The 26,836-nt window shown below is 38.1% G+C and overlaps 1 long non-coding RNA gene across 1 annotated transcript in view; it reads left to right on the top strand.

Moving 5' to 3' along the window:
• The window catches only part of LOC122223670, a 79,419-nt gene extending 58,641 nt beyond the window's left edge, over positions 1-20,778 (top strand). Inside the window, exon 3 of the long non-coding RNA XR_006204384.1 lies at positions 20,696-20,778. This is a non-coding gene — a long non-coding RNA (uncharacterized LOC122223670). The remainder of the gene's footprint in view (positions 1-20,695) is intronic.
• The last annotated feature ends 6,058 nt before the right edge of the window (positions 20,779-26,836 follow it).

Below are 26,836 nucleotides of genomic sequence, written 5' to 3'. Positions count from 1 at the left end.
GAGCATCATTGCTCTGTGTTTGTAGCAGTGCTGCATTTTTGTATCTTCCTGCCTAAAATGTTTTTACTGTAACCTGATCACATCATCACTTATTGTCTGATTTAAGAATTGTCACTGGACTCTCGTTATATTTTCCTCCTTTCCCTATGACAACCCCAAAAAGACAGTTGGGCAGAATTGGAATGCTCCTTGCCATCAGCTGCCAAGGAACAGGGGAGGGCGCTGAAGGAGGTCCGCACGGTGGCTCACACTGAAGCACAGTGCTGGGTCAGCCAGATTACTTTCTAGATTGCAGTACATGTAGTGCAGGTGAGCTTATAGACTGGTTTGTGTCTAAATGCTGTTTTTAACTTGACAGGTATCAGCCCTTCAGAAAATAAAGAATTGGCATTATTTTGATTGTTCATCATTTTAATTACTTATATTAACTTTGCACCATCTGTACATCTTTAATGTATTTATAGACAATATTCTTATTCCTACCATTATTCCATTTTAGAAGCAAAGGTGAGGAATAAGAGTCACAATGACTCTTGCTAAAAGAGAGTTAATCAACTGGATCACCAACCAAAGCATCTCAGCCACACATAGCCTAAGGCACTTCATAATAAGTTCTTGCAAGGAACTTGGACTCCTGGAAGCAGATGAGAAAATACTCTCCATTTCTCTTTGTTGGACTTTATATGGTAGTGATTCTTATCATTAGCTGTTAGTCTTTGAACTGGAGACATTTGTTTTTATGAGGATTATCAGTGATCACAGTAAATAGATCTATGGAAAACCTTTCATATTTACAAAGATATATTTTCAGGAAACGTGATGGAATAAGTACATAATTCAATACCAAGTTTCCTCTGTTATTCCCATAGATGTAGGTATTTCTGAAGTTTCTGTACCAGCCCTCCTGGAATCATATGAGAAGTTCAAGATCTTTCTGCAATAGAGAACAGAAAGCTGGTGGAAAAACTTAGAAAATTGTTTCCTCTTGCTCATTTTATAGTCCATTTGTACCATATTCAAAACATGTATGCCAGCAAGGCATGTTCATTTCTACTTGAGGGCATCATCTGCTTTGGTAGGAGCAGGGACAACTTTTATTCCACTAGTTAAATAAGGAATTGGAATTGAAGACCTAACTTAACTAGCAGCATATTTCCAAAGTAAAGAAAAAAAAAATAGGTTTAAGACTCCTTATTGGCTGGTGTCCTAAGCCACTCCCCAGTTGGCCAGCCTTTTTAATTGGGCTGTGGCTGACTCTTAAAACCCTTCATCATTAAGAGGGAGTAGTACAACACTTCTGAAGGCAGAGATGATAAAATGAACGGAGTACTCACACACTTTCATCCAGGACCACACCTGAAAAGGTACACCTCCTTTTTCTACTCAGAATATGGGATATCCTGAGTCAGCCACAACTGTAGGTGGTGCTCTTTCCCTAACTGCACTTTGAAGATTCCACCCACTCATTTCTCCTCTCCAGTGAGTATTCTTTGCTTGGCTGCATTATTATAGGCCTTGGTGAGATGGGATGTCTTGCCTTTAAATAAAGTCTGAAGTGCTGGTTAATACCTTGGACCAGATGTTCCCATTTCTGAACCAAGTTCGTGTTGTACAACTTCACATTTAAAGTGATTTGCTACAACTTAAAAGTGACCAGGGCAGGCAATGAGCCTGGCAAAGATTCTATCCAAGGAAAAGGAAAGGAAATCCATGGAAAGGAAAGAAATTCTTCCAGTAAGTAAATGTTAAAGGGACAATGATAGATAAAATTAAAATTGCATTTTGAAGAGCTACCGTGAGTTGTTCTTGTTAACTTTTACAACAGTATACGGTAGTATCCAATGCAAAATGTCATGTTGCACTTCAAGATAATATATTATTCAACAAATATTTATTTAGTCTCAGCTCTTTCTAAGCACTATCTGGACATTGGAGGAAGCCTTTTGAACTGAATAGACGTTGTGTCTACCCCAAAGCATATTATCTGTTCAGGACTGTCATCCAGGTTCTCTGCCACCCAACCAAACTTGAGAACCGCTGTAATCAGGTGAAAGGGGGCTATTTCACAAGCTCAGCTTGTCTGGACTTGGAATCATGCCTGGGAATAGAAGCGGTTGTTCTAGTTGGAGAAATCTGATAGAGCGGATTATTTGAATAGGTGACTTTCCACTTCAGAGGATTCAGCAATGACTGCAGTTTTCTCCTTATCCAAGAAGATCTCCTTCAGACTGGTATTTCAAAACTTGTTGCTGTGAACAGCACTCAGGGAATATAGCTGATATGTGCCATTTTGACAACCAGGAAACCTGACTCTCAAGGGAATGGATCAAAAATTTGAGACTCATTAGAAATTATTCATGGCAGCAGCATCAGAGATGAAACAGCAGAATCTAGAGAAGGCAGTTTCAAATTCTGGGTGGCACCAAGTGCCTTGTGGCAGTGCTGTTCCATGACAGCAGGGGAGGAGGTGCAACTAGGGGAGGGCATATATGTCATGGGGCACAATTTTATGCTGGTTCCTGCTGCCCAGCTCTCTTACTTCTTGACATTGCCCATGCCTGACTTCCCACCTTCCTTTCAGTTCTGTGGGCAGTCTCAAGTCTCTCTAATAAATTCCTTTTCTACTTACATTAGCCAGAGTTGGTTTCTGTTGCTTGCAATCAAGAATGCTCACTGATATGGGAAACAAACTGATACTTTGCTCCTAGGTGGGTGGCCCCAGATGAACTATTATTCTCTGTTCATAAACCAAATTTGACATGAGACAAGGCAGAAACATTTTCTTCTTTACGTGGTTCTTAGGAGAAACGCACGTATGCCAAACTTAAACAGGGCCGAACCATTCTCTTTTGGTTGGGGCAGACTACTAATTGCAGAGACTAGACTATCTGACAATTGAAGAAGGGCACCTGCAATTTGTTGGAAACCTACCATAAAATAAGCACTTTGTTAGATGTTGTCTCCTACCTGAAAATTCCTTACATCCTTGTGTACATTAAGCATTATTATTCCTGTTTTACAGAAGCGTGAGAAATTAAGGCACTCCCATAAAATCCTACAGTTAGTATGTGGTGAGGAATGACTCCAAAGTTTATTCCCTCTCTACTGCCTCTCAGTGTATGTATAGGAAATCAGGTTTGCATCATTCAGAATTTATCCGGTCTGGTGTATCAGGGCTAGTGCCCCAAAGTTAATGTGATTTGGGGAAGGGGGAGTGAGTATGGGGACTAAGGACACTGCTCTCACAGTGTGCCAATATCCCAATCCCCAAGGTGCAGGAACCATGCCAGGTCTGGTACTTCAGTCATCCTGTGAGACTCTGCTTTCTAGAACCTAGTATTAGGAAAACCACAATCTTATATTTCCCCTCATTTCCTGAGACATAAATCTGTAGTAAACAAAAGTTCAAATGCATTCTGGCATTTTTCTGTCTCTATCATCGCTGTTTATTTTCCTTTAGAATTGACTCACTTGAAGGCCTCCTAGTCAGTGTTAATGAGCTGTGACATTGTTTAAAATATAAAATTCTGAAAGTTTCAACATTTTCTTCAGTACCTTGTGGAAATGTAGAAATCTGTGAGAAATATGGAGGTGTCAATATTAGAAACATAATGGGTCAGATTATTTTCTTTTGAAAGAGGAAAGTGTGGGGGCACCTGGGTGGCTCAGTCAGTTTAAGGGTCCAACTTTGGCTCAGGTCATAATCTCACCATTTGTGAGTTCCAGCCCTGCCGTCAGGCTCTGTGGTGACAGTGCCGAGCCTGGAGCCTGCTCTAACTTCGTTCTCTCTCTCTCTCTCTCTCTCTCTCTCTCTCTCTTTCTCTCTCTTTCTCTCTCTTTCTCTCTCCCTCTCTCTCTCTCTCTCTCTCTCCCCGCCGCCCGGCCCCTTGCTCATACTCTGTCTCTGTCTCACAAATAAATAAACATTAAAAATTATAAAAAAAAAAAAAAGAAAGAAAGAGGGAAGTGTGACAAAGATCATTAGAAATAGAAATTGAGGGCTGCCTGGCTGGCTGAGTCAGTAGAGCATGTGACTCTTGATCTCAGGGTTGTAAGTTCAAGTCCCACACTGGGTGTAGAGATTACATAAAATAAATAAAATAAAATAAAATAAAATGATAAATTACATATTCTACACAAGACTATAGTAACTTTCATTTTGATAAGTGACATAGGAGTGTTAACTTTCATTCTACTTATTTGAAAACTACAGGTAGAAAGCTTGTCTTACTTGAAAGTATGTCCTTCTTGGGGCGCCTGGGTAGGTCAGCTGGTTGAGCATCCGACTAGGGCTCGGGTCATGATCTCAGTTTGTGAGTTTGAGCCCCGCATCGGGCTCTGCACTGACAGCTCAGAGCCTGGAGCCTGCTTCGGATTCTGGGTCTCCCTGTCTCTGTCCTTCCCATGCTCATGCTCTGTTTTTCTCTCTCTCTCTCTCAAAAATAAACATCAAAAAATTTTTTTTAAAAAAGAAAGTATGTCCTTCTTAATTAGGGCACATACCTGTCTTATACTTTGAAACATAAAGACACACAGACCTTGTGCTGTTAATTAAAGGATAGGTGTTGTGCACACAGAAGCACAAGAGAGGAAAAGTCAGCATCAGATGTGAGAAAGAAATAGATCACCTCCAAGATTCCTTCTCTTTCTAAGATTCTGTGAGAGTTTGAATACGGAGAGTAAATAAGAACTGAATTTTTTTCAGAATGATGTAGCTTGTATATTTTCAAACTATTATGCTTAAAAATAGCTATGATATGAACTCAGTGGCTTAGACTCAGGTTTGCATCCACTAGGCATTTGATTTCAGGGACTATCCTCCCCATCCTTTCCACTTTGTTTTTATTAAGTCATCTACATTTTTAACATAAGAAAACTTTCTACAAGTGAGAAGGCATCATCAAATTTATAGGTTACATTTATATGTCCATAAAGCCCTTTTTGGAACAATGGGTAATTCTTTATTAAACATATTCAGGCATTATCTCAGGTTAATACTTGTTAATGTGCTCATTTGTAGTAATAGATGTGTTTATTCTTTACTCAGTGGGTCAACTCTACCATAGGTGATTGAATTTGATAACTGCAAACATTTATAAATGCAGAGCAAAGACAGTTTCTCAACACATCAGTTAAATGTGCACAAAGGATTTGCATTTCTGCAAAACTGTTCCTCAGAATCATTCAAGAGTGTTTTTAAGTCTGGACATGACTTTCTGCCCTTGGGCTCTGTTTTCAACGTCTCATTTTTATATTCAACTTGAAATCCAATTTTCATGAATGTCTGGGTTTAAAATAGGCTATGGGTTTAAATAGAGGAACAGGATTGTTTGTGTAAAACACTAACCAGGCTTTTGACTCCCCAGATCTTTTATTGAGCTGTCATTTTGTGACAGTTATTTGGTGACACCATTAATTTTATTCTGCCATGCAGAGAACCACTAAATTAGAATAATGGATTGTACTTTCAATTAGACTCCATGTAATCTTGTATACCTTAATAACTGAATAGATGAGAAAATGCGTAAAGTGCAGTTCTTTATAATGGCCCTATTTTCCCCCTACATGGCATCATAATATTGTAAATGTGATCCCAAGGGAAAGTTTTAACACCATGACACTCTTGCAGAAAAATTTAAGTGTTGGATTTTAATATATTTGCTTACTAAACAAAACGCAAATCAAGTAATAAGGGAAGATGCTGGAATGAGTGAACTCATCCTCTTGCTTAACTCACTCTCTTTTCAAATGTGTAAAAATGAACAAACATCACCAGACACATTTATTTATTAAGGAAAAATGTGCAAGTCTAAAAAAAAGAGAAAGAAAAAAGAAAAATTCAATACTAAAAACCTATTTGAAACCACAGCTCTGTGGCCTATCTTGATGGATATAAAGTAACATTATTGTTTATATGAAATAACATTAAAGAGAAAAATGGGAAAAAAATCAGAAAGGACTGACTAAATACTTAGAATGTGTGCCCAGCATATATGTAAATCCCAAATATGTATATACCTTCAAGGTGCTTTACCATTTTAATTCCCAGCATCAATACCATTTTGCAGTCCCTGCATATCCAATGTGATAAGTGATTATATAGGATAGTATGCCTGATTTTAGAGGCAAACACATGTAGAACTTTAAAAGGTATTTAAATTATTTTATTATTTTAAAGATTTTGGTATTGTTCCTGGTCTCCTAATGATGTATTCATAATTTTCACGATAACATCGGTAGGTTGCCTTTTTGTTTCGTGGATGATTTCCTTGGCTCTGCAGAAGTGTTTTAGTTTGACGTAGGCCCAATAGTTTATTTTCACTCTTCTTGCTTTTTGTGTGTGATGTCAGATTTAAAAAATCATTGCCAAGATGAATGCCAAGGGGCTTGCCACCTATGTTTTCTTCTGGGAGTTTTATGGTTTCAGGTGTTACATACAAGTCTTTAACCCACTTTGAGTTAGTTTTTGTTTCTGGTGTAAAATAGTGGCCCAGTTTCTCTCTTTGGCATACGGCTGCCCTGTTTTCTCAACACCATTTATTGATGTGACTGTCCTTTCCCCATTGTATATTCTTGGTTCCTTTTGCATAAATTAACTACCTAGGCATGGGTTTTTTTCTGGGTTTTCAATTCTTTTCCATTAATCTGTGTCTGTTTTTAAACTAATACCATGCTGGTTAAATTACTATAGCTTTGTAATACAGTTTGAAATCAGGGCAAATGATGCCTTCAGCTTTGTTCTTCTTTCTCAAGGTTGCTTTAGCTATTCAGAATCTTTTATAGTCCCATACAAATATTAGGATTGTTCATTCTATTTCTGTGAAAAGTGACATTGGAATTTTGATAGGGGTTACAGTGAATCTGTTTATTGCTTTAGATAGTATGGGCTTTTTTCTTTTTTTTTTTTTTCTGAGAGAGAATGTGTGAGCATGAGTGGGGGGGGGCAGAGGGAGAGAGAGAGAGAGAGAGAGAGAGAGAGAGAGAGAGAAGGAGAAAATCCTAAGCAGACTCCACACCCCAGCATGGAGCTGACATGGGATTGGATCCCATGATCCTGGGATCATGACCTGAGCCTAAATCAAAAGTTGGATGTTCAACTGACTGAGCCACCCAGGTATTCTAGACATGTTAACAATACTAATTCTTCTACTTCATGAGCACAGAATATCTTTACAATTATTTGTGTCTTCTTTAATTTCTTTCATTAATGTCTCATAGTTTTCAATATATAGGTCTTTCACCTTCTAGGTTAAATTTATAAATTTATAGGCATTTTACTTTTTCGGTGTAGTTGTAAATGGGATTGTTCTCTTAATATCCCTTTCTGATAGTTCATTATTAGTGTATAGAAATGCAACATATTTTTGTATATTGATTTTCTATGTACAATTTTACTGAATTCATTTATTCTAACAGTTTTTTGATGAAATATTTAGGGTTATATATATATATATTTATATTTATATATTATTTATATATTTATTATTTATATATAAATAATATTGTGTAATCTGCAAATAGTGGCAGTTTTACTTCTTCCTTTTCAATTTGGATGACCTTTCTTCATTTCTTCCTTCCCTCCCTTCTTTTTTCTTTCTTTCCCTTTCTTTCCTTTTCTTTCTTTCTTTCTTTCTTTCTTTCTTTCTCTCTCTCTCTCTCTCTCTCTCTCTCTCTCTCTTTCTTTCTTTCTTTCTCTCCTTACTGCTCTGACTATGGACTTCCAATACTATGTTGAATAAGAGTAGTAAGAATGGCATTTCTCTCTTGTTCCTGACCTTACAGGAAAAGCTTTCAGCTTTTTACAGCTGAGTATGATGTTAACTGTAACGTTGTCAAATATTACTTTTATCAGGTTTGTTCCCTCTATACCTACTTTGTTGAGTCTTTTAAATCATAAATGGATGTTGAATTTTGTCAAATTGCTTTTTCTAGATCTGTTGAGATCATCGTCTGATTTTTATTCTTCATTTTCTTTTTTTTTTTAATTTTTTTTTAACGTTTATTTATTTTTGAGACAGAGAGAGACAGAGCATGAACGGGGGAGGGGCAGAGAGAGAGGGAGACACAGAATCGGAAGCAGGCTCCAGGCTCTGAGCCATCAGCCCAGAGCCCGACGCGGGGCTCGAACTCACGGACCGTGAGATCATGACCTGAGCTGAAGTCGGACGCTTAACCGACTGAGCCACCCAGGGGCCCCTATTCTTCATTTTCTTAATCTGATGTAGTACATTAACTGACTTACGGGTGTTAAACTATCATTGCATCCCTAGAATAAATCCCACTTGATCATGGTGTATGACCCTTTTAATGTATTATTGAATTTTGTTTGCAAGTATTTTGTTGAAGATTTTTACATCTATGTTCATCAGGGATATTGGCCAATAATTTTCCTTCCCTGGAATGTCTTTGTCTGGTTTTGGTAACAGATAATGCTGGAATCATAAAATGAGTTTGGAAGAATCTCATCCTCTTCTGTTTTTTGGAAGAGTTTGAGAGGATTGGTATTAAATCTTCTTGGAATGGTAGAATTCACTAACAAAACCGTTTGGTCCTGGACTTTGGTTTGTTGGGAGGTTTTTAATAATGAATTCAATCTTCTTACTAGTAATTAGTATGTTCAGATTTTCTATTTCACTATAATTCAGTCTTGGTAAAGTTGTATGTTTCTAGGAATTATCCATTTCTTGTAGGTTGTCCAATTTGTTGACATATAATTTTTCATAGTCATCTCATTATCCTTTGTATTTCTGTGGTATCAGTTGTAACATCTCTTTCATTTCTGATTTTATATATATGAATCCTCTCCTTTTTCTTGGTGAATCAAGCTAAAGGTGTGTCAAATTTTGTTTATCTTTTCAAAGAACCAGCTCTTAGTGTTATTGATCTTCTCTATTATCTTTTTAGTATCCATTTCATTTATTTTTGCTTTAATCTTTGGTATTTCCTTCCTTCTACAAACTTTGCACTTTGTTCTTCTTTTTCTAGTTCTTTGTGGTGTAAAGTTAGGTTATTTATTTGAGACTTTTCTTGTTTCTTGAGATAGGTATTTATCACTGTGACCTTCCCTCTTAGAACTGATTTTGCTGCATCTCACGAATTTTCGTATGTTATATTTCCATTTTCGTTTGTCTCAAGGTAGTTTTTTATTTCTCTTTTGATTTCTTCTTTGGCCCATTTGTTGTTCAGTAGCATGTTGTTTAATCTCCACAAAGCTGTGAATTTTCCAGTGTTTTTCATGTAATTAATTTCTAGTTTCATAGCACTGTTGTGGAGAAAGATGCTTTATATGATTTCAATTCTCTTAAATTTATTAAGATTTGTTTTGTGGGCTAACATATGATATATCCTGGAAATTTTTTCACATGAGAAGATGTATATTCTGTTGCCTTCAGATGGAATGTTCTGTATATATCTGTTAAGTCCATCTGGTGTGATGTTTCATTTAAGGCCTATGTTTCTCTATTCATTTTCTGTCTGGATGATCTGTCCACTGGTGTAAGTGGAGTATTAAAACCCCTTACTATTATTGTATGATATCTATTTCTTCGTTCAGATCTGTTAATATTTGCTTTATATATTTTTGTGTTCCTATGTTAGGTGCATAAATATTTACCAATGTTGTATCATCTTATTGGATTGATCTCTTTATCATAATGTAATGTCCATCTTTGTCTTTTATTATAGTCTTTGTTGTAAAGTCTATTTTTTCTGATATAAGTATAGCTACTCTGGATTTCTTTTGGTTTCCATTTGCATGTAATATCTTTTTCCATCCCCTCACTTTCAGTCTGTGTGTCCTTACCTCTAAAGTGAATTTCTTATAGGCAGCATATGATGAGTCCTATTCTTTTTAATTTTTAAATTTTGTTTAAATCCAAGTTAGTTAAAATATAGTGTAATAATGATTTCAGTAGTAGAATTTAGTAATTTTTCACTTACATGTAACACCCAGTGTTCATCCCAATAAGTGCTCTCCTTAATGTCCATCACCCATTTAGCCCATCCCTCCACCAAACACCCCTCCAGCAACCCTCAGTTTGTTCTTTGTATTTAAGAGTCTTTATCTTATTTTTCCTTCCCTTCCCCTATGTTCATCTGTTTGTTTCTTAAATTCCACAGATGAGTGAAATCATACAATATTTATCTTTCTCTGACTTATTTCACTTAGCATAATACATTCTAGTTCCATCCACGGTTGTTGCAAATGGCAAGATTTCATTCTTTTTGATTGCCAAGTAATATCCTATGGTGTATATATACCACATCTTCTTTATCCATTTATCAGTTGATGCACATTTGGCCTCTTTCCATAATTTGGCTATTGTTGATAATGCTGCTGTAAACATTGGGGTTCATGTTCCCCTTCAAAATAGCACACCTGTATCCTTTAGATAAATGCCTACTAGTGCCATTTCTTGGTCATAGGGTAGTTTTATTTTTAATTTCTTGAGGAACTTCCATACTGTTTTCCAGAGTGGCTGCAACAGTTTGCATTCCCACAGCAGTGCAAAAGTGTTCCCCTTACTCCACATCCTCTCCAACATCTGTTATTTCCTGAGTTGTTAATGTTAGCCATTCTGACAGGTGTAAGTGGCATCTCATTGTGGTTTTGATTTGTATTTCCCTGATGATGAGTGATGTTGGGCATTTTTTCATGTGTCTGTTAGCCATCTGGATGTCTTCTTTGGAAAAGTGTCTGTTCATGTCTTTTGCCCATTTCTTCACGGGATCATTTGTTTTTTAGGGTGTTGAGTTTAATAAGTTCTTGTAGATTTTGGATACTAACCCTTTATCTGATTTGTCATTTGCAAATATCTTCTCCCCTTGCATCAGTTGCTTTCAGTTTTGTTGATTGTTTCCTTCAGTGTGCAGGAGTTTTTTATCTTGATGAGATCCCAGTAGTTCATTTCTTGTTTTTAATTCCCTTGCCTTTGGAGACATGTCTAGTGAGAAGTTGCTGTGGCCAAGGTTAAAGAGGTTGTTGCCTGTTTTCTCCTTTAGGATTTTGATGGCTTCCTCTCTTACATTTAGATCTTTCATCCGTTTTGAGTTTCTTTTTGTGTATGGTATAAGAAAGTACCTAGGTTCATTCTTCTGCCTGTCTCTTATTAAGAGTAATACTTATTACTCTTATTAAGAGTAATAAGTCCAGTCTTCCTGACACCATTTGCTGAAGAGACTGTCTTTTGTCCATTGGATATTCTTTCCTGCTCTGTTAAAGATTAGTTGGCCATATATTTGTGTGTCCATTTCTGAGTCCTCTATTCTCTTCCATTGATCTGAGTGTCTGTTCTTGTGCCAGTACCATACTGTCTTGATAATTACAGCTTTGTAAGGCAGCTTGAAGTCTGGGATTGTGATGCCTCCAGCTTTGGTTTTCTTTTTCAGGATTACTTTGGCTATTTGGGGTCTTTTCTGATTCCACACAAATTTCAGAATTGTTTGTTCTAGCTCTGCGAAGAATGCTGGTGTTATTTTGATAGGGATTGCATTGAATATGTAGCTTGCTTTGGGTAGTATCGACAAGTCTTTTTTTTTTTTTAATCCATTCAGCCACTCTTTGTCTTTTGATTATACAATTTATTACATTTATATTTAAAATAATTATTATTAGGGGGTGCCTGGGTGTCTCAGTCGGTTAAGTGGCCGACTTCGGCTCGGGTCATGATCTCACGGTCAGTGAGTTCCAGCCCCGCTTCGGGCTCTGTGCTGACAGCTCAGAGCCTAGAGCCTGTTTCAGATTCTGTGTCTCCCTCTCTCTGACCCTCCCCCGTTCATGCTCTGTCTCTCTCTGTCTCAAAAATAAATAAACGTTAAAAAAATAATTAAAAAATAATTATTATTAAGTACATAATTATGCTATTTTGTTAATTGTTTTCTAGCTGTTTTTGTAGTTCCTCTGTTTCCTTTTTTTGTCTCTTGCTCTCCTCATTTTTGGTTTTATGACTTTCTTTCATAATATGCTTATATTTCTTTATCTTTTGCATATTTACCATGGGTTTCTGCTTTGTGGTTATCATGGGGCTTATGTATAATAACTTATATCTATAGCAGTCTATTTAAAGTTGATAACAACTTAAGATTGATTCCATTCTAAAGCTCGACTTTTTTATTCCCTATCTCCTATGTTTTATGGTGCTGTTTTGTTTTTTGTTTTTTAAGTAGGCTCCATGCTGGGCTTGAACTCAGGACCCTGAGAACAAGACCTGAGCTAAGATCAAGAGTTGGATGCTGAAATCACTGAGCCACCCAGGCACCTCTGTTTAATATTTTTGATGTCACATTTTACATTTTTTTAATCTTGTGTGTTCCTTAATTAATTATAGTAATCAGTCATATAGTTACTTTTGTCTTTTAAACTTATATTAACTTTATAAGTTATTAATCCACTACCTTTATTATATATTTACCTTTCCAGGGAGATTTATTCTTTCGTATGTTTTCTTGTTACTAATTAGTGCTCCTTCTTTTTGCTGAGCACACACGCTAAGTATTTAGTCAGTCCTTGCTGATTTTTGAGTCACTGATTCTGTTTACTTTTCTCAATAGCTATAGAACATAGCCAAGAAAGTGATCATTTCTAAAATAATATCAGATGGGGCGCCTGGGTGGCTCAGTCGGTTGAGCGTCCGACTTCGGCTCAGGTCACGATCTCACGGTTCGTGAGTTCGAGCCCCGCGTCAGGCTCTGGGCTGATGGCTCAGAGCCTGGAGCCTGCTTCCGATTCTGTGTCTCCCTCTCTCTCTGACCCTCCCCCATTCATGCTCTGTCTCTCTCTCTGTCTCAAAAAAATAAATAAAAAAACATTTAAAAAAAAAATTTTAAAATAATATCAGGGGACTTCACACCAGGTCATGAAAATGTAACTGACTTCATCATCCATTCCTTATGTACCTCACTATTTTTGAAGATGAAAAGACTGGAAGTTACAAGTATGGATTTTGTACATGATGTGCATGCTAGCACTGCCACAGGGCTTCTTTTTTATTATTAATTTGACACAGATGACAAGAAGTGTTGACATCTTAAAGAGTAATAAAGTCAAACTACTTTTATTCCTTTAGAAGCTTACTCTCCTCTTATCTCAGTTTTGCTCACTGATAAAACAGAAATCAACAGAATATATACAGTTGCAAATTTCAGGTGAACTCTGCAAATCAAATTAAAAGCAGTGATATAATTGCCACAAATTTAAACTTTTAAAAATTTAATTTACTTAAAAAATAAAGATGAAGTTATCATAATTTTTGCATAATTACACTAGAAAATGAAAGTTTTTGCATTGTACATTCAGAAGTAAGCTTTCTTATGTACAAGGTTAGGTCCCATGTACCATTTCAGAAGGAGCTAGTCTCAGTATATGGGGACTTAAATAATGAGTTTGGAATGATCTTTCCTCTAGGCATGCTGGTTTTATCTGTGCTCTGTTTTCTTTATTCCATAATTTCTTATGCATCAGACACCCGTGGGTTCTCAATAAATGCTGATTGAATGAATATAAGAGGTTAAAGGCAGTAAGTGAAGGAATCAGATGAGATATTGTCTCCCTATATTCTTTGTGAATAGGAGCAGTTTGAATAGGTGCCCATTTGACAATAAAATAATATCAGGGGACTTCACACCAGGTCAGTTTGGTTTGGCTCATTCCAACATAAGAATGTTTCCAGTGATTCATCTGAGCAATATTCCTCCTTTTTCATAGTTCTGATGAATGACAGCTTCTACTTATAAATGTTTTTGATCCCCTTGTTTAAGCAATGATACATTCTCAGAATGTTATCAAAGGTGTACAATTTCAGGGCATAGTACCATTATCCATCCATTAGCTTTACTACAACTTTTCTTACTCTTGTTACAAATTCTAAAATGCGTTAAATTGAAAATGTCTAATTTAGAGTCAGAACCCTGTAGAGGTCTAAAGAAAGAGTCCTAAATGTTGCCAATTTTAAAAAGAAAGAGTAACTCAGAGCAGGGAGGATCTATTCATTCAACATCATTTCACAAAGGTTAGGTGGAGCCTAGAAAGCATGATTCATTATTGCAATTTGATGGTTCTTCGTACAATAGTATAAAGTAACAAATATGTACCTGAGATTTTGAGATTGTACTAGGCCCTGAGGCTACAGCAGGAAACAGAATAGACAAAAAGTCTGCTCTTTTTCAAGCTTACCTTCTCATACAGGGGGAGACTAAATACCATAGTTAATTTACATTAAGATAAACATTTTTGTACCTCAGAGACTTGTTTGTGTCTTATAGTTGCTGTTGGCCTAGTGTCCATCAAGCCCTTGCTGTTATTGCCTGTTCATAATTCATCAAAACTTGTAGAGTGAAGTCAGCAATTTGGGACAAAATCCTGGCGACACTGGCAGAGCATTCGGGAAATGCCGTATCTCCAAAGCTGCTGATAGCACAAAACAGTGGTCGGTGGAGAAACACTGTCGATGAGTCTGGGTTACATAGTCAAGAGCAGTTGAACTCTGAATACTATGCAGTCTTAGGAACACGTCAGTTTATGTTGCTGGTATTTCCCCCTTGGTTTGCACAATAGTGACATATAATAAAAACTAGACTTATCTAGTTATCTAGACTTAAAGATAGGTATAGATAAATCTAAAATAGCTATTGCAGTGAGTGTAAAATAATTTAAAAGGAATTTTTAATTTAATTCTTAGTACCACATAAAATTATACTGTTTCTTGTAATTTATGGTTTCTCAGATGTGAAGAAATATAATGTGTCTATATTAGATGATGATAAATGCTTTAGAGAACACTAAAACATAGAAAAGTGAGTAGGGAGTGGAATGGGGTGGTTTGCAAGTTTAGCCAGGGTTAGGTGGAGGAAAAGGCAGGAAAGCCCTTGAGAAAGTGACATTTAAAATACTTTTTTTTTTTTTTAAGACTTGATGAGAGACTGAGCTGGGCAGACAGCTGAAAAGAGTATCTCAGGCAGAGTGAACAACCAGTGTGAAGGCCCTAAGCAGGAGCATACCAAGCTTATTTGAGAAATAGAGAGGAGGTCATATGGCTAGAGGACAGTGAGAAAGGGTAAAGTAGTAGGAGATGAGGTTAAAAATTAAAGGAGGCCAGCTCACACAGAAACCTGTAGATTGTGAAAGATGTACTTTGAGATTAAAAAGACTTTCACATTTACTCTAAATTGGGATCCATTAAGGGAATAACATGACCCAGCTTACATATTTAAAGAATCAATGAAGCTGCTAGATGGAGAAAAAGAAACTGAAGGGAGACAAAGACAGAACTGGAGAGAATAGTTGGGAGGCTATCATCATAAACTGGCTGGGAAATGATGGTGGCTTGGACCAGTGTAGTAGCACTATAGGGATCAGAAGAAGTGATGGAATTCACAACTCACTTTTAAGGTAGATCCAAAGGTTTTGCTGATAATTTGGATAAGGAATATGAGAAAAAGAAAAGAAGATTCTAGAGGACTCCAAGGTTTCTCATCTTAGCGACTACAGACATGAGGTTGACATTAACTGAGATGAGGAGAATGACCAGAAGAACAGATGTGGTGGGGCTGGCATGAATTCATTTTTAAACATGTGAAATTTGATATGCCTATTAGACATCCAAGAGAAGATGTCATATAGACAATCAGATATGTGAAACTAGAGTTCTTACCACCGGTTCTTTGCCAAAATTTCCCATCATCTATTCATTGGCCAGAGTGTGTCCTCCTGTAGTTTCCCTTGAAAAGAGCAATTTTTCCCTGGGATCCCAGGCTCATATGAACAATGGTGCCTAAGTTCTTATGTGTTCAAAACTGTTTGATAATATCAGGTCCTGAAGAGAATGTCTAACAACAGGATCTGTCAATCACAGGTTACAATGTAAATTGGTACAACTGCCATGGAAAATAGTTTGGGAACTTATTTCCAACTACTGTGGAATATGGTTTGGTAACGTATTCAATTTTAAGATTGAATATTTACAAACTCTAACAGCCAGCAATTTCACACCAACATTTATATCCAAGAGAAAAATCTGGACAAATGTATTAGAGGACATGCACAAAAATATCCAAAGTAGTTGCCCAGCAAAACGTGGAAACAGCCCAAAAACATTTCAAAATAACCAGTCAGAAATGTACTGTATTTCATCTCCTCTAATGTGTGCAATTTTTCTTATGATGTCTCAAAAATCTTAGCTTACTTGGCAGAGGTTTTTTATTAGTGATTGTGCCAACCATGAAAATATTGTTCTTTAGCTCCAAATCATCTCATCTATATTCTGCTTTGTGGTACAGCACTGAGAGACCACAACGCACTCCTGTGCTTTCCCCAGCTGGCTCTGTTAAAGGTTTGTCAACAGGGGGCACCAGAGGAGGTTTCCGTGCCAGAGAAGGAAGAAGGGACTTGCTCCTCCTGTTGGCTTCCTGCTTCCTCTCCCCGTGATCTCCCTCCCCTCCAAGCAACCTTTCTTCACAACAGCGATGGCAAATCATTCCTTTAGTGGCAGTTAAACTCGGTTGTAACTTTCCCGTCACATGCAGAAAACCAGCTTGGTAACACTGCCTCACCGGAGGGCAACTACCCCCTCCCCAGAGGCCTAGGCCTGTGTCCCAAGGAGCCCCCTCCTCTGGGCTCAGAGATGCATCAACTGAGCAGTGCTTCCTCTTCAGATATCTGTCTCAGTTTCAGCCCCATATGGACCTTTTTCTAAGTTCTTCCCTTAGTTTCCTCTGTTTTCTCAGCCATAGGACATGATAGTTTCTTCCTGCAGTTTCTACCTTCATGCTATCTTAGAGTCCTCTTTTTACCCTTTCAGTGGAAAACAACTTTATACCTGGTACTGGTGTTTTGTATCAAATTCCTCTGGTCAAATAACTGGTGTGATTTCTGTCTGACTAATACAATAGTACATAAAATAATTGTACCATCTTGGGGTGCCTGGGTGGCTCAGTCAGTTAAGCATCTGACTCTTGGTTTCAGCTCAGGTCATGATCTCATGGTTCATGAATTTGAGCCCTGCATTGGCTTCTCAGAGACTGCTTGGGATTCTCTCTCTCTCTCCCCCTCTCTCTGCCCCTCCTGAGTGCTCTCTTATTCTCTCTTTCAAAATAAATAAACTTTAAGAAACATAATTATACTCCTTATAATTCATAGGGTATTAGATTTGAAGTGTCAGGAGATCATATACAGCAAAATCTTGCAAAAAGCTAAAAACAAAGAAAACTCTATATTTTAGGAACACACACACACGTGATTTATATAGTTCTTATCTCTGATAAAGTTTTTATGTTTGGGTTCATTGAGTTTGTTATTACATAAATAATACCTACTTACATCGAAATCTGCGTGCATAATACATTCATAATACCTATATACATGCATAGAACAATGGTTGAGCTTTGATGAGACTATAAAAAGAACTTTGATTAGTCTGATTCTCTATAAATGACCTCATAATAAAATAAAATCATTTCCCTTTTTACTTAAAGTAAGATTTGGCTATGAAATTCTTGACTCATGTTCATTGCTTGAATGTACTGAGGACATGTCTTCACTGTGTTTTGGTACTGAGTGTTTCTATACTGAAATCAGATGCCACCCTGCTTGTATTTCCCTTAAAAGTGAGTTCTTTCATCTGTTGCCTGGCTTCCCAAAAGGCAAGGATTCTTTCTAGATCTTTAAAGGATTCCAAAAGGGATTTGTTCTGTATCTTTAAAGGCAACAACTTCACCAAAGTGTGATTTGGTGTTGATGGTTCTGGGTCAACTCTCTGTTGCTCAGTGTGCCGTGAATTTTCTTTAATTACATGTTAAAACACTCATTCTGTTGCTTTCTTTTGGGTTTCTTCTTTGGAATTCCAATTAAGTGTACAAGGGCTATGCTTTGCTTCACTTCTTTACTTGTGTAGCTGTGATCTGTCACTGACCCTATCTCTGTATTTCTCTTTTCTTCTGTTTGTTTTTTCCCATTTCTATCCTCTGTGTCCTTTACTGTGGCCTCACTGTTGTCAGATTTCCCTTATGCCCGTCCTACTTTATGTTTTATTTCTGTTACTTTTTGTCTTGCTTTCTTTCCTGAATTCTGCCATTACCTTCTATTGTGTGCTCCTCTCTTCCCTGATGTATCCATCTTGGTTTTCATGGTCAGGATTCATTTAACTTTTTTTCTCCAGAATAATGATAAATTATTTGTTTATAATTTTTGTCTGCTCTATCACTTTCCCTGAAAACTTTTCTTTGTCTTATATAAATGTCTTGCTGTTCTTTCCCACATATTTTCTTAGAGTATTTTTGGGTGACTAGCATACATTTCCTTTAATTTTTCTCTTTTTTTTAATGTATTGTCATATTGTCCTGAACCATTTTTTGAAACAGGTTAGAGGTGGAGGGATAGGTTAGGAGGAATAAGGGCCAGGGTAGCTCTCTTTACTTAGTAACTGAAGAGCTGTAACTCCTCCCTTCATATAGTGAGAAATGTTTCCTTGAAATATGACCCTGTTGTGTGGCCACATCTTCTGTGCCTCCCTGAGCTCATCCTGGTTCTGTCTGACTCGTCCAGCCAGGCCTATGCTTCCCCAGTTCCTTGACCAGTACTGCAACCAGGAGACTGTCTTCAATACAATCCCCACACTTTTTGAGGGTGTATTTTTGTTGATGCTTTCTAAAATACCCAACTCTGGACCCCCAGGCACCTTCCACATCTTTCTTCTCATCCGTTCCTGGTACTTCTAACCTCTCTGATCTAACCCCTACCTGCAGCAGTTCTCTCATAGGTGGAATATTCTCCTCCTGAGGGAGGAATTCTCTGGAGATTTCTGAGCCGCACCACCACTAAGCCCTCTGTCCTTCCCATTCTTCCCTGATGCTTCCCACCTGGCTTCCTGTAGACTTTTGCTGGCTTCAGCTGTTCTTGGCAGTTCTTAAATGTAAATGGAGTTTCCAGGTTTTCTCTGTCTCTTGGCTTCACTATAAACAAATTGTGTGACTTCTGGAAAAATTCTCTGTGTGGTTTCCAAGAGGAGTTGAAGCAAGATCCAGAATTAAGCTGGCACCATGTCCCTACCAGAAGTTCTACAACTGTGATCTAAAAAGAAGAGAGAAAAACTGCCATTGTATTCTCTTCAAAATCTGTTTTCAATCTTTCAAAGAAAGATGTGAAAAATGAAGTTGGCCTGAGGTTTGAGGCGGATATTGTGACTGGTGCTCATCTCAGTCAACTGTTTTCTTGAAGGTTTGGGAGCACATTTGGTGTAGCAGGAATTGAGCGGGCAAGGCTAAATCGAATATTGAGAATGAATGGGCAGACATTTTCACAGGACCAAATTTGGTACGCAGTTATCATGATTTCTTCGTTATTTTCTTGTATTAATCATGGTGAGAGAAGTCGAAACAGCAGAGAGGGAGGGAACACACTGAAACTTTGTTATTAAGCCTATGAAAAGGAATAGAGGAGGCAAAAGGAGACTGGGTTCTGAGCCTCAGTGCAACCAGGAAAAACATCCTCTTCAGACAAAAAGCAATTACATAAAAATTGGTTCAGAAATATCATGTCAGAGCTGTGCAATCTTAAGAAAAAATTTACCTGGATTTTGAAAGCCAATTTATAAGAAATTTTAATATAAAGAGTTATCATGTTATTCATTTAAATCTTGTTAAATGAAGTAGCTCTTGCATTTAGCTAGTCTGTTTATTCTCTTTGTAGGATTGTGGCAAAGTCTTAACTACCTGGATTGTTAACCCCATCAAACCTCAGGTTATCCACCAAAAGATCATTGCATTACCATGTTTAGCTGAACCACCAACTATCTAGTGACAACTAGCAAGTCTTTGCCTTTAAAGAAACAACTGGTCTCTTTAGCAACAGAAATGTCAGGAAGTCTGGAAAACCCTCCAATTCCAAAGGATCATAATCTGAGTGGCTGGGTTTCAGACATCCTGACAGAGGGCAGAGGATATTATTTTGGTTAAGAGACTCTTTTCATAATCCCTCAAATCATAGGAGGTTGTCCACTCCCAGCCTGCCTATACATCTGGCCTCCAGTGACTCTGACATCCCTGGCCAGATGCATTGTTAACACATTCCACTGAATGTTGTGAGTGGGTATCAATGTGACAGCAGGGAAGTGTGGCTGAAATGGATCTCCCCAGTCCCAGGACCTTGTCCTGCTTGGCAAATACTGTAATACTTGACTTTATTATAGGGATTAAGACCTCTGATTTCAGGATGTAACATCAACAGTCCTCTGTTAATCCAATAATGATTCAACAACCGCTCTTTAGATCCTTTGATTTAGTGAGATGTAATGGGGTAGTTTTTAGGTTCCTAAATTCCAACTACATTAATTGCTATACTTAGAGTGCAGCTGTCGAGCCTTTAATCCCTCTCTGCTGCAATGATATTTAATTGAATTGAATTATATTAAATTACCCTGAATGTACTCATGACTGTTCATTTGTTTGTACTATTAATTTTTTTTTATTTTGAAAGCAATCAAAGTTTGAGGTACAGACCAGAGTACTTCATGTTTTCTCATATAAACCTAAAAAATAGAGATAAAATAATGCACTAATGAGGCAAATAGACAGTTTCTAAACAATTTTTCGTCAGAGACATTTGTCACTATTTAATGGTAAGTGATACATTTATATGCACTGCATTTCAATTGCATCTATAATCATTTGAAATTAAATAATGTAAATATCTCTCTTCCCTTATTAGACAAAATTTGTATCAACACATTGTGAATCGCAAAACAGACCAAGAAATGGAAATAAAGACTAAAAATACATGCTGCTTAGAAGACAAAAATATAAGAGATATGAGGTCATGGGTATCTATTGTGCTCAGGTAAGCACTAAGGGTAACACACTTATTATTTCATGAAGTACAGCAGCAGGGCAGGGCTCCTGGGTGCCTGTGAGCCTCTGAGTCACAACCTTTCCTTCCCTGCACCTCACTGGTATGGCCCATAGGGAAAGGTCCATGAGGCCATCTGCAAGGTGCACTCCAAGCCATCTTCTGAAGAAAACAGCTCCTATACTCCTTTGTGCACTAAGTTACTACAGCTTGAGCCAAATTCAAGGAGTGAAGTGAGCCATGCTATCCTGGTCACCTAAGCCAGAGTCACTGGTGGGGTGGGCTGGACATGAGAAAGGCCAAAAACCACTGCTGGACTTTGGCCGAGCTCTTTCCCATCAGGTGCTTCGTATGGAGTAGTAACAAACAGACTCAATCAGATCCTCTTTCTTAGAAAAAAGGAATTCCCGGAGTGCATAAGTCTGCAGGTGGATCCCAGAGCTTGTAAAGATATCATTCTTCCTCTGTGAGACCTACTCTCTAGTCAACTGCTGATGTATGTGGGACCAAAAGTGACCATACAACCAAGAAGGAGGTGATAATTGAGCCATCTGACATGCCCCTGAATCCCAACCTTTATCACAACAAAGGTTACCTGAATACCTCCTTTCTCGTAATCTTAAAAAATCCACTTTACCCTTCTGAATCAAGGTCTCTACTCTCTGCTGTTTCATTTTCCTTGCTGACCAGAGGGAGTATGAGAAAGCAGAAAGGGGACAACCTTGTTGCTCCCCAGATATGAGCTTTGTTTCTAACTCTGCTACTTGCCAGATGACAGCCACTGTCAAGTCTTCTCTGAGCTTCAGATTCCTTATCCCGAAAATGGGAATAATCTACATATGACCTGCATGGTCCCCTTAAATCATTTAAGATAAAGAACAATTTTGTAAGCTGTCAACTAACGTACAGATATTATTATTTGAATCCTTAGCTAAACTGTGAGGGTCTCTAATAGCGGCACTTCTTTCTTTTTATCTCCTGTCCTGTATAATAATGTTTGAGATCACCAGGCAAGTTTAATAAATGCTTGTTGCATATGTCACTGCATCATAACCATGCTCTACATAGGTTATTCAAGAGGGGCACCATGTAAAGGAGGAAAGTCCAATAGGAACCCAAACCTTCACACATATTTCTTAAAGAAGGTAAAACTCAAAGGTAACTCTTGCTAAAATTCTCTTCCTCTCATATGATTTAGCACCACATATCTCCCAGGGTCTGTCACTAGTTTTCTTTCCCTCATCCCCCGTGACTCTTCTTGGCCATGACCATGACCTTTCTCTTGCCTTTCTCAACCTCTCCCCAAGCCCTTCATCACCAGCACGTTCCTCCAGACTTCCGAAGTGTCAGCTCCCCACACTCATTGTCCTCTGGGAAAGAAAGTTCCACATTCTCTTTCACTACTGTTTTATAGAGCATTTATCCCTCAGCCCATTTTTGTGATTGGAGCTCACAACAAGCGTAGAGGCAAGTGGAGGGGGTAAAAAGGAACAGTGGCAAAAACAAAGCCTAGTTTATTTGGCAGAGAGAAAGGGTGGGAACATTCACCTATGTTGTCATTTTTATCCTCTCCCCTATAGATGATTGGATGAAGAATTGGCAAGTTATGAGTACGCATTGAATTCCTACTGGGAATCAGGTTCTAGTAATGATGTGATAGAATTGAGCTACCTTGTCTCTGTCCTTGAAAGCTTTGTGCCTCAGTGATTTACGCAGAGCCTTGCACATGTCCTAGAAGATGCTACAAATACTCAAGAGAGTGAAGATAATGAGGTACTTTCATGGGATCAATCTGGAAAGTGTGTGCAGGGAACAAGAGTTGCTGAGATCACAATGATTTCAGGGAATCTGTAGGGAGTTGGCTGTTGCCTGTAACAATGAAGTTTTCATTGGGATAAAGACAGTCTGCCTTATGTTTGGCAAGCAGAGAGGAGAGAAACTAATTTGGCTGAACTAAATATCTATAAAAGTTTGGCATCTCTCCCTCTATAATTTAATGGGTGGAGAAATGTAAAGTTTTGGACCAGAAGCTCCTGAACCACGTTGTTGTTGTTGTTGTTGTTGTTGTTGTTCTGTTTGAATCAATTTTGCAGCTTCTTTGTAAGTAGTGCCCAAATAGAAGTATTTAGAATTGAAGAAGAAAGTACTAAGGGAACAGAGAGGTACCTGTGCTGGTACCATCCTTAAATTTAACCAATTTTGTTGTAAACATGTTGAAGTCAAGTAGACTCAGCTAGACTTGATGAAGGATTCACTTTATCCTCAGCACTGTAGGAGATACCAAAATAGTGTTTTCTTTATAAATTGGGGAAAGTAATACTTCTCAACAACTCCCTAAAAAGGTGATTAAGAGGATTCAAAAGGATAATGAATGTAAATGGTAAGTATGCATCTGATACAGAGCAGGAGCTTAATAAATATTTGGGGATGAATGCATGAATGAATGAATGGACAATGGGAGTAGATTAGCCTTGTGACTCTCTAAGCCATATAATCTTTTTGATTCTTTGAAATAAACCTGGGACTGAGGAGTTAAGTAAGAGTCATGAGGTCTGAATTGAGATCAGTTCTTTATTCTGAGTTGGTTTACTTTACCCCTTCACCCTTCACTTTCCTCACTTATGAATAGGGATAACAACAGAGTCTACTTTGTAGGATCGATCTTAAAAGCATTTGGAATGATTACCATCGTGGAAAATCCCCTGCCCATTTGAAGCAACTGCATCCTACCCAGTCACTGCTGTCTTCTTTTCCCAATCAATCAGGTCCAGAATCTCCTAAATTGACCCTTGCCATTAGTAAAACCTTCTCAGATCCAATCCCAACAGTCAGCTGATCTGTCTAAAATGAAAATCTGGTCTACGGCCATACCACCCTGAATACTTCTGATCTCGTCTGAAGTGAAAATCTGGGGGCACCTGGCTGGCTCAGTCGGTAGAGCATGTGACTGTTGATCTCAGGGTTGTGAGTTTAGGCCCCACATTGATCGTGCATGGAGTTTACTTAAATTTAAAAAAATAATAATAAAAATTTAAAAAGAAATAAAATGAAAATCTGATCCTGTTATCTACAGGATAAAAATCCAACTTTCTTCTCAAACAGAAAGCTCTTCATAATCTGGTAGTACAGCGAAGAGAGCAGAATTCCATCTGTATTCCTTACTTGTAGGCCTTAGACAAACCATTTAACCTCCCTGTGGCCCAATTTATTTTTCTAACAAATAAGGATTTAATAATGGTGTGGTGGTGAATGGACTCTAAGATTGCTCCCAATTGAACCTACCTCAGGGTACACTCACCCTTGTGTAATCCAGTCCCTTTGAATGTGCATGAGACCTGTAATGCTTCTAACCAAAATAATATGGTAAAGTGGACAGGATGTCACTTCCAGGAATTACATTACATAAGACTGCAACACCAGCCTGGCCGGGACATGCTATAGATCTTGCTCACTTTGAGGAGGGAAGCTTCCATGTTGGGAAAGCCCATGAGATAAGGAAAGAAGGAGGCCTCTAGTTGATAGCCAGCAAGAAACTGAGGACCTTAGTCCAATAGCCCATAAAGAACTGAATGTTGCTAATAGCCCCCAAAGCTTGGAAATAGATTCCCCCCTATTCAAGCCTCAGCCGAGACCCTAGCCCCAGCCAACACCTTGATTGCAGCCTTCTGAGACTCTGACAGAGGATGCAGCTGAGCTGTGCCTGGACTCCTGACCTACAGCAAGTAAGATAATAAACGTGTTGTTTTAAGCCACTAGATTTATGGTCATTGTTATGCCATGATAAATAACTCTTACAGGTGCCTTCCCAGAGCAGGGATGGCTGGTGCTCATCGAATATCCATGTGCTTCTCTGCATTTCCAAATTTCATTTGCAGTGAACTTGGGAATATATGACTAGTTCTAGCCCACAGACTGAGCAGAAGTGACTGCAAGCAGTTATGAATCAGAGTATCTCTTCTATCCCTTTTCCTCTGTGCTGGTGGCCTTAGAGGCCACATGATCCAGATGTCATGGCTACTAGATATAAGTAGGCTGCCTGCCCCACGTTGGACCTTTAGAGATGAAAAATAGATTTTAATTATACTAAGTCACTAAGAGTTTGGGGTTTGAATATTAACCTTGATTAACAAAACTACCCCCCCCAAGAGCTGTTATAGGATTAACCATGATGATGTAGAAAAACAAAAAGTATAAGTTGTACAAATCGACACTCAATAAATTATGCCACTTAAACTTTATCCAGCCTTGTATTCTACAAACCTGTACTTTTGAACTAGTTTTTAGTCCTACAATCACACCATGTCATCTCAAACCTTCATGCTGTTCCCTCTGCCTGGAATGCTCTTCCCTCGATCGCACATCCTTCAAAATGTGGCTAAGATGGCACCTTTCCTGGGTTAGGTGGGTTCCCCTTTTCTTTCTGCAGCTGAATGTTTAGTCCATCTGCCACACTAACCACACTGTACTTGCCGCCTCCCAGGACAGGTGGAGAGCACCTTTTCAAGGGAAGGCTCAGAGGCTCTGTCACATTGAAGGCACTTGATAAATGTTTGTCATTTACCATGTCAGATTTACATCTTTCCTCATTACATACCTAGTTGAAGTGGATTTTTTTTTCAATATATGAAATTTATTGTCAAATTGGTTTCCATACAACACCCAGTGCTCATCCCAAAAGGTGCCCTCCTCAATACCCATCACCCACCCTCCTCTCCCTCCCTCCCCCCATCAACCCTCAGTTTGTTCTCAGTTTTTAACAGTCTCTTATGCTATGCTTTGGCTCTCTCCCACTCTAACCTCTTTTTTTTTTTTTTTCCTTCCCCTCCCCCATGGGTTTCTGTTAAGTTTCTCAGGATCCACATAAGAGCGAAACCCTATGGTATCTGTCTTTCTCTGTATGGCTTATTTCATGAAGTGGATTTTTAAAAAAACTTTAAACCATTCCCTTTCAAGATTTTCCCATGACCCCCCACCCCAGGTGCTTTCATCAGGTAAAAGAAGTGTTAATATTCTATTATCTCCCATTACTCTCCATTTTAGACTGAGCTCCAGTACTCCTTTTATCCTTCTGTCATAATTTCAGTTCTCAACACTGTAATCATGTCTCCAAACTCTCTCCCTACTTGTGAAATAAAGAGTCACACAGAGTGTTCTAGGGTTCAGTCATGACCAGGAACAATGGAAGACTCTGTAAGCTATTCTGATTTCTTTGTTCTTGAACCTGATAGTGGTCTCTTAGCTTCTTGTCTCTGGGCCCAAGCATTTATCCATCTTATATTTGTGTACTCTTTTGTATCTTCTCCCTCCAACTTATTCAAGGTCAACTTGTTGAGAAGGAAGCTAATTTTATCTCTATGTTTTCTCTGAGATATGTAATTTGAAATTCTAGTTCTAAATTTTAGTGAGGTCCTCCCATACCTCTCTTCTGGACCTTGGTGAAAAAAGGTGTAGCTGTACTGAGCTCAACCTCTCTAGGTCTCAACTTTGCCCCTCAAAGTTGGCAGAGAGTAATTGCTAACCCCCACATACAACTACAATGTTCTCAGGAGCTTGAACAACAAGATGTGCAAATGAACATACAGTCTTATTAATGGGCTCGCAATAGTTCACAGGTAGAAGTTAAGATGGCTATTCTGATTTTTTTGCAGCATTTCATTTTGGCACATCCAAGGGACAACATTTTCCTCTTTAAGATGCATTCATTTTCTTAGGCATTATTATATCAGCTGTTCATTTGAAATAGAGCTCTCTGTAGACATGCCATGGCCAGTGACCAAGGAAAAGAGAAAGTATGTCTCATTTAGAAAATTGCTCTCGAGATATGATAAATGATACCCAAGTATCAGTGAAGAGCTGGGATGTGTCTTAAAGCACCTACGCTATGCCCCAGGGGCTTAGTAATGGTAAGATATTATCTTTAATAATGTTAATGAAAATGATATCTTTAAATAGCATTCTCCAATTTTCCAAGCATTTTCACAGATATTATTACATTAGATCATT

This window comes from Panthera leo, chromosome B4 (assembly GCF_018350215.1).
Source record: "Panthera leo isolate Ple1 chromosome B4, P.leo_Ple1_pat1.1, whole genome shotgun sequence".
Taxonomy (NCBI): domain Eukaryota; kingdom Metazoa; phylum Chordata; class Mammalia; order Carnivora; family Felidae; genus Panthera; species Panthera leo.
Note: the sequence above shows the minus strand (reverse complement) of the source record. Positions and strands in the feature narration are given on the sequence as shown.